The 12,515-nt window shown below is 46.0% G+C and overlaps 9 non-coding genes across 9 annotated transcripts; all 9 read left to right on the forward strand.

Annotated features, from left to right (window-relative positions):
- Window positions 1-1,343: 1,343 nt before the first annotated feature.
- Window positions 1,344-1,430, forward strand: trnay-gua (transfer RNA tyrosine (anticodon GUA)). The gene is given in 2 exon segments: window positions 1,344-1,380; window positions 1,395-1,430. It is a non-coding gene; the product is annotated as a tRNA-Tyr (tRNA).
- Window positions 1,431-2,021: 591 nt separating this feature from the next.
- On the forward strand, window positions 2,022-2,108 carry trnay-gua (transfer RNA tyrosine (anticodon GUA)). Its single transcript is given in 2 exon segments — window positions 2,022-2,058; window positions 2,073-2,108. It is a non-coding gene; the product is annotated as a tRNA-Tyr (tRNA).
- Window positions 2,109-4,055: 1,947 nt separating this feature from the next.
- On the forward strand, window positions 4,056-4,142 carry trnay-gua (transfer RNA tyrosine (anticodon GUA)). The gene is given in 2 exon segments: window positions 4,056-4,092; window positions 4,107-4,142. It is a non-coding gene; the product is annotated as a tRNA-Tyr (tRNA).
- Window positions 4,143-4,733: 591 nt separating this feature from the next.
- trnay-gua (transfer RNA tyrosine (anticodon GUA)) lies at window positions 4,734-4,820 on the forward strand. The gene is given in 2 exon segments: window positions 4,734-4,770; window positions 4,785-4,820. It is a non-coding gene; the product is annotated as a tRNA-Tyr (tRNA).
- A 1,947-nt stretch (window positions 4,821-6,767) lies between these two features.
- On the forward strand, window positions 6,768-6,854 carry trnay-gua (transfer RNA tyrosine (anticodon GUA)). Its single transcript is given in 2 exon segments — window positions 6,768-6,804; window positions 6,819-6,854. It is a non-coding gene; the product is annotated as a tRNA-Tyr (tRNA).
- A 590-nt stretch (window positions 6,855-7,444) lies between these two features.
- On the forward strand, window positions 7,445-7,531 carry trnay-gua (transfer RNA tyrosine (anticodon GUA)). Its single transcript is given in 2 exon segments — window positions 7,445-7,481; window positions 7,496-7,531. It is a non-coding gene; the product is annotated as a tRNA-Tyr (tRNA).
- Window positions 7,532-8,799: 1,268 nt separating this feature from the next.
- Window positions 8,800-8,886, forward strand: trnay-gua (transfer RNA tyrosine (anticodon GUA)). The gene is given in 2 exon segments: window positions 8,800-8,836; window positions 8,851-8,886. It is a non-coding gene; the product is annotated as a tRNA-Tyr (tRNA).
- Window positions 8,887-11,511: 2,625 nt separating this feature from the next.
- trnay-gua (transfer RNA tyrosine (anticodon GUA)) lies at window positions 11,512-11,598 on the forward strand. The gene is given in 2 exon segments: window positions 11,512-11,548; window positions 11,563-11,598. It is a non-coding gene; the product is annotated as a tRNA-Tyr (tRNA).
- Window positions 11,599-12,189: 591 nt separating this feature from the next.
- trnay-gua (transfer RNA tyrosine (anticodon GUA)) lies at window positions 12,190-12,276 on the forward strand. The gene is given in 2 exon segments: window positions 12,190-12,226; window positions 12,241-12,276. It is a non-coding gene; the product is annotated as a tRNA-Tyr (tRNA).
- The last annotated feature ends 239 nt before the right edge of the window (window positions 12,277-12,515 follow it).

Consider the following 12,515-nt stretch of genomic DNA (forward strand, 5'->3'; position numbering starts at 1 on the left):
AGTTGGTGGAGCGGAGGACTGTAGGTGAAAGTGCAGCAATCCTTAGGTCGCTGGTTCAAATCCGGCTCGAAGGATTGTGTATTTTCTTGTGGCTTACGCCAACGTTTTGACAGCAGTGCACTTTGACATGTGCTTGACAAACAAATTAACTTTCCCTGAGTGCCGAAATCTTCAATTGTTGACCTTTGATAGGAATGTTGGTAGAGCAGCAGAGAGTACTTAAAATTGCAACAATCCTTCGGTCTCCAGCTCACACAAGGATAACTTTTTCTGCACTTGTGCCAAGTTTTTGATTTTTGCCTAGCGTTTTCCCAGAAGCAAATTATTCCCTGACCGGGAACAAACCCCGGGACGCGGCGGTGAGAGCGCAGAATCCTAACCACGAGAACATCGTGGAGAAGGCAAAAGCGATTTCGCAGTGAGGGGGGTAAACAGCATTCTTTACCGTCGGCTCACTTTTTCTCTATCCCCAAACGCAACTACTTGCAATCAAAGGGGATGTAGCTCAGCGGAAGAGAGTGTTGGTTGCTTGAATGAGGACCTGGGTTCAATCTCCAGCATCTCCACGAAACCACCAAACTCAGCAGATTACATTTTTAACGGGAACATATGTGTCTGCAGCACTTCAGACCATCTAGGTGATGGCATTTGTCTAAATTAGACAACCTTCGATTGCTCAGTTGGTGGAGCGGAGGACTGTAGGTGAAAGTGCAGCAATCCTTATGTCGCTGGTTCAAATCCGGCTCGAAGGATTGTGTATTTTCTTGTGGCTTACGCCAACGTTTTGACAGCAGTGCACTTTGACATGTGCTTGACAAACAAATTAACTTTCCCTGAGTGCCGAAATCTTCAATTGTTGACCTTTGATAGGAATGTTGGTAGAGCAGCAGAGAGTACTTAAAATTGCAACAATCCTTCGGTCTCCAGCTCACACAAGGATCACTTTTTCTACAGTTGTGCCAAGTTTTTGATTTTTGCCTAGTGTTTCCCCAGAAGCAAATTATTCCCTGACCGGGAACAAACCCCGGGACGCGGCGGTGAGAGCGCAGAATCCTAACCACGAGAACATCGTGGAGAAGGCAAAAGCGATTTCGCAGTGAGGGGGCTAAACAGCATTCTTTACCGTCGGCTCACTTTTTCTCTATCCCCAAACGCAACTACTTGCAATCAAAGGGGATGTAGCTAAGCGGAAGAGAGTGTTGGTTGCTTGAATGAGGACCTAGGTTCAATCTCCAGCATCTCCACGAAACCACCAAACTCAGCATATTACATTTTTAACGGGAACATATGTGTCTGCAGCACTTCAGACCATCTAGGTGATGGCATTTGTCTAAATCCGACAACCTTCGATAGCTCAGTTGGTAGAGTGGAGGACTGTAGGTGAAATTGCAGCAATCCTTAGGTCGCTGGTTCAAATCCGGCTCGAAGGATTGTGTATTTTCTTGTGGCTTACGCCAACGTTTTGACAGCAGTGCACTTTGACATGTGCTTGACAAACAAATTAACGTTCCCTGAGTGCCGAAATCTTCAATTGTTGACCTTTGATAGGAATGTTGGTAGAGCAGCAGAGAGTACTTAAAATTGCAACAATCCTTCGGTCTCCAGCTCACACAAGGATAACTTTTTCTGCACTTGTGCCAAGTTTTTGATTTTTGCCTAGTGTTTCCCCAGAAGCAAATTATTCCCTGACCGGGAACAAACCCCGGGACGCGGCGGTGAGAGCGCAGAATCCTAACCACGAGAACATCGTGGAGAAGGCAAAAGCGATTTCGCAGTGAGGGGGCTAAACAGCATTCTTTACCGTCGGCTCACTTTTTCTCTATCCCCAAACGCAACTACTGGCAATCAAAGGGGATGTAGCTCAGCGGAAGAGAGTGTTGGTTGCTTGAATGAGCACCTGGGTTCAATCTCCAGCATCTCCACGAAACCACCAAACTCAGCAGATTACATTTTTAACGGGAACATATGTGTCTGCAGCACTTCAGACCATCTAGGTGATGGCATTTGTCTAAATTCGACAACCTTCGATAGCTCAGTTGGTAGAGCGGAGGACTGTAGGTGAAAGTGCAGCAATCCTTAGGTCGCTGGTTCAAATCCGGCTCGAAGGATTGTGTATTTTCTTGTGGCTGACGCCAACGTTTTGACAGCAGTGCACTTTGACCTGTGCTTGACAAACAAATTAACTTTCCCTGAGTGCCGAAATCTTCAATTGTTGACCTTTGATAGGAATGTTGGTAGAGCAGCAGAGAGTACTTAAAATTGCAACAATCCTTCGGTCTCCAGCTCACACAAGGATAACTTTTTCTGCAGTTGTGCCAAGTTTTTGATTTTTGCCTAGTAATTCCCCAGAAGCAAATTATTCCCTGACCGGGAACAAACCCCGGGATGCGGCGGTGAGAGCGCCGAATCCTAACCACTAGAACATCGTGGAGAAGGCAAAAGCGATTTCGCAGTGAGGGGGCTAAACAGCATTCTTTACCGTCGGCTCACTTTTTCTCTATCCCCAAACGCAACTACTTGCAATCAAAGGGGATGTAGCTAAGCGGAAGATAGTGTTGGTTGCTTGAATGAGGACCTGGGTTCAATCTCCAGCATCTCCACGAAACCACCAAACTCAGCAGATTACATTTTTAACGGGAACATATGTGTCTGCAGCACTTCAGACCATCTAGGTGATGGCATTTGTCTAAATTAGACAACCTTCGATTGCTCAGTTGGTGGAGCGGAGGACTGTAGGTGAAAGTGCAGCAATCCTTAGGTCGCTGGTTCAAATCCGGCTTGAAGGATTGTGTATTTTCTTGTGGCTTACGCCAACGTTTTGACAGCAGTGCACTTTGACATGTGCTTGACAAACAAATTAACTTTCCCTGAGTGCCGAAATCTTCAATTGTTGACCTTTGATAGGAATGTTGGTAGAGCAGCAGAGAGTACTTAAAATTGCAACAATCCTTCGGTCTCCAGCTCACACAAGGATAACTTTTTCTGCACTTGTGCCAAGTTTTTGATTTTTGCCTAGCGTTTTCCCAGAAGCAAATTATTCCCTGACCGGGAACAAACCCCGGGACGCGGCGGTGAGAGCGCAGAATCCTAACCACGAGAACATCGTGGAGAAGGCAAAAGCGATTTCGCAGTGAGGGGGGTAAACAGCATTCTTTACCGTCGGCTCACTTTTTCTCTATCCCCAAACGCAACTACTTGCAATCAAAGGGGATGTAGCTCAGCGGAAGAGAGTGTTGGTTGCTTGAATGAGGACCTGGGTTCAATCTCCAGCATCTCCACGAAACCACCAAACTCAGCAGATTACATTTTTAACGGGAACATATGTGTCTGCAGCACTTCAGACCATCTAGGTGATGGCATTTGTCTAAATTAGACAACCTTCGATTGCTCAGTTGGTGGAGCGGAGGACTGTAGGTGAAAGTGCAGCAATCCTTATGTCGCTGGTTCAAATCCGGCTCGAAGGATTGTGTATTTTCTTGTGGCTTACGCCAACGTTTTGACAGCAGTGCACTTTGACATGTGCTTGACAAACAAATTAACTTTCCCTGAGTGCCGAAATCTTCAATTGTTGACCTTTGATAGGAATGTTGGTAGAGCAGCAGAGAGTACTTAAAATTGCAACAATCCTTCGGTCTCCAGCTCACACAAGGATCACTTTTTCTACAGTTGTGCCAAGTTTTTGATTTTTGCCTAGTGTTTCCCCAGAAGCAAATTATTCCCTGACCGGGAACAAACCCCGGGACGCGGCGGTGAGAGCGCAGAATCCTAACCACGAGAACATCGTGGAGAAGGCAAAAGCGATTTCGCAGTGAGGGGGCTAAACAGCATTCTTTACCGTCGGCTCACTTTTTCTCTATCCCCAAACGCAACTACTTGCAATCAAAGGGGATGTAGCTAAGCGGAAGAGAGTGTTGGTTGCTTGAATGAGGACCTAGGTTCAATCTCCAGCATCTCCACGAAACCACCAAACTCAGCATATTACATTTTTAACGGGAACATATGTGTCTGCAGCACTTCAGACCATCTAGGTGATGGCATTTGTCTAAATCCGACAACCTTCGATAGCTCAGTTGGTAGAGTGGAGGACTGTAGGTGAAATTGCAGCAATCCTTAGGTCGCTGGTTCAAATCCGGCTCGAAGGATTGTGTATTTTCTTGTGGCTTACGCCAACGTTTTGACAGCAGTGCACTTTGACATGTGCTTGACAAACAAATTAACGTTCCCTGAGTGCCGAAATCTTCAATTGTTGACCTTTGATAGGAATGTTGGTAGAGCAGCAGAGAGTACTTAAAATTGCAACAATCCTTCGGTCTCCAGCTCACACAAGGATAACTTTTTCTGCACTTGTGCCAAGTTTTTGATTTTTGCCTAGTGTTTCCCCAGAAGCAAATTATTCCCTGACCGGGAACAAACCCCGGGACGCGGCGGTGAGAGCGCAGAATCCTAACCACGAGAACATCGTGGAGAAGGCAAAAGCGATTTCGCAGTGAGGGGGCTAAACAGCATTCTTTACCGTCGGCTCACTTTTTCTCTATCCCCAAACGCAACTACTGGCAATCAAAGGGGATGTAGCTCAGCGGAAGAGAGTGTTGGTTGCTTGAATGAGCACCTGGGTTCAATCTCCAGCATCTCCACGAAACCACCAAACTCAGCAGATTACATTTTTAACGGGAACATATGTGTCTGCAGCACTTCAGACCATCTAGGTGATGGCATTTGTCTAAATTCGACAACCTTCGATAGCTCAGTTGGTAGAGCGGAGGACTGTAGGTGAAAGTGCAGCAATCCTTAGGTCGCTGGTTCAAATCCGGCTCGAAGGATTGTGTATTTTCTTGTGGCTTACGCCAACGTTTTGACAGCAGTGCACTTTGACCTGTGCTTGACAAACAAATTAACTTTCCCTGAGTGCCGAAATCTTCAATTGTTGACCTTTGATAGGAATGTTGGTAGAGCAGCAGAGAGTACTTAAAATTGCAACAATCCTTCGGTCTCCAGCTCACACAAGGATAACTTTTTCTGCAGTTGTGCCAAGTTTTTGATTTTTGCCTAGTAATTCCCCAGAAGCAAATTATTCCCTGACCGGGAACAAACCCCGGGATGCGGCGGTGAGAGCGCCGAATCCTAACCACTAGAACATCGTGGAGAAGGCAAAAGCGATTTCGCAGTGAGGGGGCTAAACAGCATTCTTTACCGTCGGCTCACTTTTTCTCTATCCCCAAACGCAACTACTTGCAATCAAAGGGGATGTAGCTAAGCGGAAGATAGTGTTGGTTGCTTGAATGAGGACCTGGGTTCAATCTCCAGCATCTCCACGAAACCACCAAACTCAGCAGATTACATTTTTAACGGGAACATATGTGTCTGCAGCACTTCAGACCATCTAGGTGATGGCATTTGTCTAAATTAGACAACCTTCGCTTGCTCAGTTGGTGGAGCGGAGGACTGTAGGTGAAAGTGCAGCAATCCTTAGGTCGCTGGTTCAAATCCGGCTTGAAGGATTGTGTATTTTCTTGTGGCTTACGCCAACGTTTTGACAGCAGTGCACTTTGACATGTGCTTGACAAACAAATTAACTTTCCCTGAGTGCCGAAATCTTCAATTGTTGACCTTTGATAGGAATGTTGGTAGAGCAGCAGAGAGTACTTAAAATTGCAACAATCCTTCGGTCTCCAGCTCACACAAGGATAACTTTTTCTGCACTTGTGCCAAGTTTTTGATTTTTGCCTAGCGTTTTCCCAGAAGCAAATTATTCCCTGACCGGGAACAAACCCCGGGACGCGGCGGTGAGAGCGCAGAATCCTAACCACGAGAACATCGTGGAGAAGGCAAAAGCGATTTCGCAGTGAGGGGGATAAACAGCATTCTTTACCGTCGGCTCACTTTTTCTCTATCCCCAAACGCAACTACTTGCAATCAAAGGGGATGTAGCTCAGCGGAAGAGAGTGTTGGTTGCTTGAATGAGGACCTGGGTTCAATCTCCAGCATCTCCACGAAACCACCAAACTCAGCAGATTACATTTTTAACGGGAACATATGTGTCTGCAGCTCTTCAGACCATCTAGGTGATGGCATTTGTCTAAATTAGACAACCTTCGATTGCTCAGTTGGTGGAGCGGAGGACTGTAGGTGAAAGTGCAGCAATCCTTATGTCGCTGGTTCAAATCCGGCTCGAAGGATTGTGTATTTTCTTGTGGCTTACGCCAACGTTTTGACAGCAGTGCACTTTGACATGTGCTTGACAAACAAATTAACTTTCCCTGAGTGCCGAAATCTTCAATTGTTGACCTTTGATAGGAATGTTGGTAGAGCAGCAGAGAGTACTTAAAATTGCAACAATCCTTCGGTCTCCAGCTCACACGAGGATAACTTTTTCTGCAGTTGTGCCAAGTTTTTGATTTTTGCCTAGTGTTTCCCCAGAAGCAAATTATTCCCTGACCGGGAACAAACCCCGGGATGCGGCGGTGAGAGCGCAGAATCCTAACCACGAGAACATCGTGGAGAAGGCAAAAGCGATTTCGCAGTGAGGGGGCTAAACAGCATTCTTTACCGTCGGCTCACTTTTTCTCTATCCCCAAACGCAACTACTTGCAATCAAAGGGGATGTAGCTAAGCGGAAGATAGTGTTGGTTGCTTGAATGAGGACCTGGGTTCAATCTCCAGCATCTCCACGAAACCACCAAACTCAGCAGATTACATTTTTAACGGGAACATATGTGTCTGCAGCACTTCAGACCATCTAGGTGATGGCATTTGTCTAAATTAGACAACCTTCGATAGCTCAGTTGGTAGAGCGGAGGACTGTAGGTGAAAGTGCAACAATCCTTAGGTCGCTGGTTCAAATCCGGCTCGAATGATTGTGTATTTTCTTGTGGCTTAAGCCAACGTTTTGACAGCAGTGCACTTTGACATGTGCTTGACAAACAAATTAACTTTCCCTGAGTGCCGAAATCTTCAATTGTTGACCTTTGATAGGAATGTTGGTAGAGCAGCAGACAGTACTTAAAATTGCAACAATCCTTCGGTCTCCAGCTCACACAAGGATAACTTTTTCTGCAGTTGTGCCAAGTTTTTGATTTTTGCCTAGTGTTTCCCCAGAAGCAAATTATTCCCTGACCGGGAACCAACCCTGGGATGCGGCGGTGAGAGCGCCGAATCCTAACCACTAGAACATCATGGAGAAGGCAAAAGCGATTTCGCAGTGAGGGGGCTAAACAGCATTCTTTACCGTCGGCTAATTTTTCTCTATCCCCAAACGCAACTACTTGCAATCAAAGGGGATGTAGCTAAGCGGAAGATAGTGTTGGTTGCTTGAATGAGGACCTGGGTTCAATCTCCAGCATCTCCACGAAACCACCAAACTCAGCAGATTACATTTTTAACGGGAACATATGTGTCTGCAGCACTTCAGACCATCTAGGTGATGAGATTTGTCTAAATTAGACAACCTTCGATAGCTCAGTTGGTAGAGCGGAGGACTGTAGGTGATAGTGCAGCAATCCTTATGTCGCTGGTTCAAATCCGGCTCGAAGGATTGTGTATTTTCTTGTGGCTTACGCCAACGTTTTGACAGCAGTGCACTTTGACATGTGCATGACAAACAAATTAACTTTCCCTGAGTGCCGAAATCTTCAATTGTTGACCTTTGATAGGAATGTTGGTAGAGCAGCAGAGAGTACTTAAAATTGCAAAAATCCTTCGGTCACTGGCTCACACGAGGATAACTTTTTCTGCAGTTGTGCCAAGTTTTTGATTTTTGCCTAGTGTTTCCCCAGAAGCAAATTATTCCCTGACCGGGAACAAACCCCGGGACGCGGCGGTGAGAGCGCAGAATCCTAACCACGAGAACATCGTGGAGAAGGCAAAAGCGATTTCGCAGTGAGGGGGCTAAACAGCATTCTTTACCGTCGGCTCACTTTTTCTCTATCCCCAAACGCAACTACTTGCAATCAAAGGGGATGTAGCTCAGCGGAAGAGAGTGTTGGTTGCTTGAATGAGGACCTGGGTTCAATCTCCAGCATCTCCACGAAACCACCAAACTCAGCAGATTACATTTTTAACGGGAACATATGTGTCTGCAGCACTTCAGACCATCTAGGTGATGGCATTTGTCTAAATTAGACAACCTTCGATAGCTCAGTTGGTAGAGTGGAGGACTGTAGGTGAAAGTGCAACAATCCTTAGGTCGCTGGTTCAAATCCGGCTCGAATGATTGTGTATTTTCTTGTGGCTTAAGCCAACGTTTTGACAGCAGTGCACTTTGACATGTGCTTGACAAACAAATTAACTTTCCCTGAGTGCCGAAATCTTCAATTGTTGACCTTTGATAGGAATGTTGGTAGAGCAGCAGAGAGTACTTAAAATTGCAACAATCCTTCGGTCTCCAGCTCACACAAGGATAACTTTTTCTGCAGTTGTGCCAAGTTTTTGATTTTTGCCTAGTGTTTCCCCAGAAGCAAATTATTCCCTGACCGGGAACCAACCCTGGGATGCGGCGGTGAGAGCGCCGAATCCTAACCACTAGAACATCATGGAGAAGGCAAAAGCGATTTCGCAGTGAGGGGGCTAAACAGCATTCTTTACCGTCGGCTCATTTTTCTCTATCCCCAAACGCAACTACTTGCAATCAAAGGGGATGTAGCTAAGCGGAAGATAGTGTTGGTTGCTTGAATGAGGACCTGGGTTCAATCTCCAGCATCTCCACGAAACCACCAAACTCAGCAGATTACATTTTTAACGGGAACATATGTGTCTGCAGCACTTCAGACCATCTAGGTGATGAGATTTGTCTAAATTAGACAACCTTCGATAGCTCAGTTGGTAGAGCGGAGGACTGTAGGTGATAGTGCAGCAATCCTTATGTCGCTGGTTCAAATCCGGCTCGAAGGATTGTGTATTTTCTTGTGGCTTACGCCAACGTTTTGACAGCAGTGCACTTTGACATGTGCATGACAAACAAATTAACTTTCCCTGAGTGCCGAAATCTTCAATTGTTGACCTTTGATAGGAATGTTGGTAGAGCAGCAGAGAGTACTTAAAATTGCAACAATCCTTCGGTCTCCAGCTCACACAAGGATAACTTTTTCTGCAGTTGTGCCAAGTTTTTGATTTTTGCCTAGTGTTTCCCCAGAAGCAAATTATTCCCTGACCGGGAACAAACCCCGGGACGCGGCGGTGAGAGCGCAGAATCCTAACCACGAGAACATCGTGGAGAAGGCAAAAGCGATTTCGCAGTGAGGGGGCTAAACAGCATTCTTTACCGTCGGCTCACTTTTTCTCTATCCCCAAACGCAACTACTTGCAATCAAAGGGGATGTAGCTAAGCGGAAGAGAGTGTTGGTTGCTTGAATGAGGACCTGGGTTCAATCTCCAGCATCTCCACGAAACCACCAAACTAAGCAAGTTACATTTTTAACGGGAACATATGTGTCTGCAGCACTTCAGACCATCTAGGTGATGGCATTTGTCTAAATTAGACAACCTTCGATAGCTCAGTTGGTAGAGCGGAGGACTGTAGGTGAAAGTGCAGCAATCCTTAGGTCGCTGGTTCAAATCTGCCTCGAAGGATTGTGTATTTTCTTGTGGCTTACGCCAACGTTTTGACAGCAGTGCACTTTGACATGTGCTTGACAAACAAATTAACTTTCCCTGAGTGCCGAAATCTTCAATTGTTGACCTTTGATAGGAATGTTGGTAGAGCAGCAGAGAGTACTTAAAATTGCAACAATCCTTCGGTCTCCAGCTCACACAAGGATAACTTTTTCTGCACTTGTGCCAAGTTTTTGATTTTTGCCTAGTGTTTCCCCAGAAGCAAATTATTCCCTGACCGGGAACAAACCCCGGGACGCGGCGGTGAGAGCGCAGAATCCTAACCACGAGAACATCGTGGAGAAGGCAAAAGCGATTTCGCAGTGAGGGGGCTAAACAGCATTCTTTACCGTCGGCTCACTTTTTCTCTATCCCCAAACGCAACTACTTGCAATCAAAGGGGATGTAGCTAAGCGGAAGATAGTGTTGGTTGCTTGAATGAGGACCTGGGTTCAATCTCCAGCATCTCCACGAAACCACCAAACTCAGCAGATTACATTTTTAACGGGAACATATGTGTCTGCAGCACTTCAGACCATCTAGGTGATGGCATTTGTCTATATTAGACAACCTTCCATAGCTCAGTTGGTAGAGCGCAGGACTGTAGGTGAAAGTGCAGCAATCCTTAGGTCGCTGGTTCAAATCCGGCTCGAAGGATTGTGTATTTTCTTGTGGCTTACGCCAACGTTTTGACAGCAGTGCACTTTGACATGTGCTTGACAAACAAATTAACTTTCCCTGAGTGCCGAAATCTTCAATTGTTGACCTTTGATAGGAATGTTGGTAGAGCAGCAGAGAGTACTTAAAATTGCAACAATCCTTCGGTCTCCAGCTCACACAAGGATAACTTTTTCTGCACTTGTGCCAAGTTTTTGATTTTTGCCTAGCGTTTTCCCAGAAGCAAATTATTCCCTGACCGGGAACAAACCCCGGGATGCGGCGGTGAGAGCGCAGAATCCTAACCACGAGAACATCGTGGAGAAGGCAAAAGCGATTTCGCAGTGAGGGGGCTAAACAGCATTCTTTACCGTCGGCTCACTTTTTCTCTATCCCCAAACGCAACTACTTGCAATCAAAGGGGATGTAGCTCAGCGGAAGAGAGTGTTGGTTGCTTGAATGAGGACCTGGGTTCAATCTCCAGCATCTCCACGAAACCACCAAACTCAGCAGATTACATTTTTAACGGGAACATATGTGTCTGCAGCACTTCAGACCATCTAGGTGATGGCATTTGTCTAAATTAGACAACCTTCGATTGCTCAGTTGGTGGAGCGGAGGACTGTAGGTGAAAGTGCAGCAATCCTTAGGTCGCTGGTTCAAATCCGGCTCGAAGGATTGTGTATTTTCTTGTGGCTTACGCCAACGTTTTGACAGCAGTGCACTTTGACATGTGCTTGACAAACAAATTAACTTTCCCTGAGTGCCGAAATCTTCAATTGTTGACCTTTGATAGGAATGTTGGTAGAGCAGCAGAGAGTACTTAAAATTGCAACAATCCTTCGGTCTCCAGCTCACACAAGGATAACTTTTTCTGCACTTGTGCCAAGTTTTTGATTTTTGCCTAGCGTTTTCCCAGAAGCAAATTATTCCCTGACCGGGAACAAACCCCGGGACGCGGCGGTGAGAGCGGAGAATCCTAACCACGAGAACATCGTGGAGAAGGCAAAAGCGATTTCGCAGTGAGGGGGGTAAACAGCATTCTTTACCGTCGGCTCACTTTTTCTCTATCCCCAAACGCAACTACTTGCAATCAAAGGGGATGTAGCTCAGCGGAAGAGAGTGTTGGTTGCTTGAATGAGGACCTGGGTTCAATCTCCAGCATCTCCACGAAACCACCAAACTCAGCAGATTACATTTTTAACGGGAACATATGTGTCTGCAGCACTTCAGACCATCTAGGTGATGGCATTTGTCTAAATTAGACAACCTTCGATAGCTCAGTTGGTAGAGCGGAGGACTGTAGGTGAAAGTGCAGCAATCCTTAGGTCCCTGGTTCAAATCCGGCTCGAAGGATTGTGTATTTTCTTGTGGCTTACGCCAACGTTTTGACAGCAGTGCACTTTGACATGTGCTTGACAAACAAATTAACTTTCCCTGAGTGCCGAAATCTTCAATTGTTGACCTTTGATAGGAATGTTGGTAGAGCAGCAGAGAGTACTTAAAATTGCAACAATCCTTCGGTCTCCAGCTCACACAAGGATAACTTTTTCTGCACTTGTGCCAAGTTTTTGATTTTTGCCTAGTGTTTCCCCAGAAGCAAATTATTCCCTGACCGGGAACAAACCCCGGGACGCGGCGGTGAGAGCGCAGAATCCTAACCACGAGAACATCGTGGAGAAGGCAAAAGCGATTTCGCAGTGAGGGGGCTAAACAGCATTCTTTACCGTCGGCTCACTTTTTCTCTATCCCCAAACGCAACTACTTGCAATCAAAGGGGATGTAGCTCAGCGGAAGAGAGTGTTGGTTGCTTGAATGAGGACCTGGGTTCAATCTCCAGCATCTCCACGAAACCACCAAACTCAGCAGATTACATTTTTAACGGGAACATATGTGTCTGCAGCACTTCAGACCATCTAGGTGATGGCATTTGTCTAAATTAGACAACCTTCGATAGCTCAGTTGGTAGAGCGGAGGACTGTAGGTGAAAGTGCAGCAATCCTTAGGTCCCTGGTTCAAATCCGGCTCGAAGGATTGTGTATTTTCTTGTGGCTTACGCCAACGTTTTGACAGCAGTGCACTTTGACATGTGCTTGACAAACAAATTAACTTTCCCTGAGTGCCGAAATCTTCAATTGTTGACCTTTGATAGGAATGTTGGTAGAGCAGCAGAGAGTACTTAAAATTGCAACAATCCTTCGGTCTCCAGCTCACACAAGGATAACTTTTTCTGCACTTGTGCCAAGTTTTTGATTTTTGCCTAGTGTTTCCCC

This window comes from Salmo salar, chromosome 07, assembly GCF_965601325.2.
Source record: "Salmo salar chromosome 07, fSalSal1, whole genome shotgun sequence".
In the NCBI taxonomy this organism is placed as follows: Eukaryota; Metazoa; Chordata; class Actinopteri; order Salmoniformes; family Salmonidae; genus Salmo; species Salmo salar.